General features: G+C 40.1%; 1 long non-coding RNA gene across 1 annotated transcript; it reads right to left on the bottom strand.

Annotated features, from left to right (window-relative positions):
- Positions 1 to 200: 200 nt before the first annotated feature.
- On the bottom strand, positions 201 to 635 carry LOC120787057. The gene is made up of 3 exons (XR_005706864.1): positions 607 to 635; positions 419 to 503; positions 201 to 289 (listed from the first exon to the last, which is right to left on the bottom strand). It is a non-coding gene; the product is annotated as an uncharacterized LOC120787057 (long non-coding RNA).
- Positions 636 to 3,247: the final 2,612 nt, after the last annotated feature.

The following is a 3,247-nucleotide window of genomic DNA, read 5'->3' as shown; positions in this document are numbered from 1 at the left end:
TCTCCAAGAGCCTCAAGAGCATGTGACAAGGATGGGTTGCTGTTGTTGGGGGCCTAGGATTGGAAAAGTCATTTTGGTTTTTGCACAGAATTCCTTCACACAGGGAAAGGCGGATTTTGTGAAATTGTGGGATTGGATTTACCATGGTGGCGAATGAATCAAGAGCCTGGTCTAGTGCACTCAAAGCTTTCTGGAAGAAAAGCTTCCAGACCTCTACTGGGTATGTCCTTTGGCTTTCCAGTGAGCATTTCATCAGTGTCACCAAGTTGCTGGATGTGAGATGTGTAGCCTTGGAAAAAAAGCAGACAAGAAGTAAAGCAAAGACTCAAGAGCCTCACGGAGATTTGTCTCAGGACGGCAATGTAGCAAAAGCCAAATCTCTCTCTGGGATTCACAGCTATTCAAAAGACAAACTTACCAAGGAACAGGCATGCGCACTTATGGTAAAATTGCACAGGGCTTTAGAGGAATTGCCAGTAGACAGGCTTTGTTCGAGCTGTGATCTGAGGAAAACAATAAAAAGAAAACCATTGTCACCCCAGTTAGGCCGTGTAAAGAACATTACCTATGCAAACTCAGCCCCGGACAAAACTGTAATTCACCTACCTATTGACTCCGGCACAGATGAGGTCCTCTGTGAAAAGACAATATTCCAGTATCAGACATTGTACCTTCAGACTGCGATCTTGTCACCATACTCGCAATGTCTGGCATTTTACAAACTTACCATCAACCGGGGTCCCCTTGCACTGCAGACAAGCAAAGCATGACTGTTAGTCTAGTGGCGAAAGCCACTTCAAGTACTTAAAGTACTTGAACGTGCCAAAGTTGTGTCTTGTAAATTTTGATGAAATATTGCTTTTTAATCCCTGTAATACTCCCATAGAAAATGAGCTTACCGTGAAGGAATCTGCAAATGAGCAACCTGTTTGAGAGAAAAATGAAACAAAGGCGTGGCATCAATACAGCTATCATTGCGGCAGTGGTAATGGGCCATTTGAAAAAGTATGTCAACCTACGTGTGAATGCCTCCTTGAGTGACTCTATGCTTGATCTCACACCCTGCGCAAGGTGCACTGGCAGAGATTTCAAACTTTGATGTAGACCAGTGAGTCTGAAGGAAGAAAACACCAATTATTTTGACTTGTTTAAGAGCCACAGTGTGACATCATGCAAACCCAAAGTGTCTGACTTTGGACTTCAGAAATATCATCTCTTACATAGCTGCGTAGGATGCACAGCTGATGTTACTGGGTATCACCACTAAGCTGCCAGGATGGAGGCTGGCTATCACGGTGGCCAAATTGACCTGGAACCACAGCTTAAAGTCTTCAGGCTCAAAGTCTTCAAATTCAGGAGCAAGGACTGTCAAGGTCAGGTTCAAGATGGTGTTTCGCACAGCTGGATTGCTGATGAAGGTGACGTTTCTCTGGAAATGAAAGGATTCCTGTTTCAGTTCAAGAGGACATTTTACCTTCCTTAACTCATTGTGGATATGAAAGCAAGCTTGGTGACACATCTTTGTAGTTCAGTGCATGAGGGACATGATCAAGGAATCATCGGCAGCGTTTCATCACAAGCGTATCAGAAATGTATCATTTTGATCCAAATCTCGGCCCCTTATTGGCTTCTGCAAACATTCCCTGAGCCTGGGACAAGTTTGACGTGACCTGTTTGTCGGGCAACTTTGCGGGAAAATCTGGCAATCTTAAAGTTAAGCTTTCACCTGCTTGTTGATGTCTGTAAAGGCCTGGAAAAACTGACTGAGCTGCTCAGCGTCACCGGTCGCTCTCAAGCTTGTGAACACCTCCCTTACGATGGCCTCATTCTCCAAAGCGCCGCTGTCTGGATCCAGGATCAGCTCAGCCTTCTGCTCTGGTGAGAGGGAGTCCACAACTTCCACCTGATAACACAAACAGAGGATATACGAACTGCTTTTCTCTTTGACATGGCAAAACCCCCCCTGTGTGCAGACTTTCCGAGTTCAGAATATTAGAGGAAATAGAGGTGGCCCAAAACCTTTTCCTGTGCCAAAATGAATGTGATTCGTTTTTCACTGATACAATACCATTTTCAGAGAAAGAAATACAATCTTTTTTTTTTTCTGATATATCAGTTTCTATTTTGTTAATTAGTAGTTTAACATATTACTCACTGCAGAGAAATTGGTGTTAATTTTTTTAAGATCCTCAAGACGTGCAAATATTGAAAACTTTCCAAGGTATCTCTGTAGCCATTCTGCACTTGGTTTCACATTTGTGGTGCATCCAGGTTCTGTAAATTTAAAAGTCAAGTGTTAAAAAAGATAACCAAAAAACACCTACAAACAACCACATAAAACAACTTTTTTATGCCAACAATGTCAATAGTGGTAGTATATGCTCCTCCTATTTTGAATATTCTTGATCAGGAGTTTTTAATGTTCAGTTAACTTGAATTCTTCATTTGCTCATTGTTTTTTTTTTTTGTTTTTAGTTCCTATCTCAAAATATATAGCATTTGATTAATTTCCTCTGACACATTTAGCACATGTCCTCATCTCTTTACCTGGTAAGTTCTTTCTTGATAGGTAGACCTGAATGAAGTGTGTGTAAATCTGTTTTCTCGTCATCCTTTGAGAAGTCTCCAGTTCATTGCTCAAAGCCCCAATCCTTGAAAATATATTTTCATCAATCTTTTATTTCACAATAAAAAAAAGTAAGTCATGATTAATCAGACAGGAATAATCAGAAACAACATATTTTTATTTAGTACACACTCTTCTTTTGTAACCGCACAGATTCAGCACAGTGACTTATTGGTCTTTCTATTTTTTTGGATCCATGCCTATTTTTTCATATGTATACTTGTGACTGGTTACTGCTCACTATTACAAAATTTGTGATCACATGGGCAGTCTAATATGCTAATTTACGTGGTGAGAAGCCGTATGTGTCATCTCCTACTCTGATGGGTCTCACACATCTGAAACATGTTTTTTTGGTAACAGCGATTACAAAATAATTTTAGGGCATGATTGAATATAGGGGCATGTTCCATATCTAAGAAAAAGCCAATTAATTGAAAGAAAAATGGAACAATGATTACAATGAATACAATATGATATGTAATTACTGTAACAGCAAATAGGGATCTGGTTGTAAAGATTTTTAGGATGTGTTAAGTTACTCTTTAAAATTCCTTCTTTGACTATCCTGCACTAGGAAACCACAAGCATGCTATGTATGGTAATATACTGCCTTTTTTG

This window comes from Xiphias gladius, unplaced genomic scaffold, assembly GCF_016859285.1.
Source record: "Xiphias gladius isolate SHS-SW01 ecotype Sanya breed wild unplaced genomic scaffold, ASM1685928v1 HiC_scaffold_1053, whole genome shotgun sequence".
Classification (NCBI taxonomy): domain Eukaryota; kingdom Metazoa; phylum Chordata; class Actinopteri; order Istiophoriformes; family Xiphiidae; genus Xiphias; species Xiphias gladius.
Note: the sequence above shows the minus strand (reverse complement) of the source record. Positions and strands in the feature narration are given on the sequence as shown.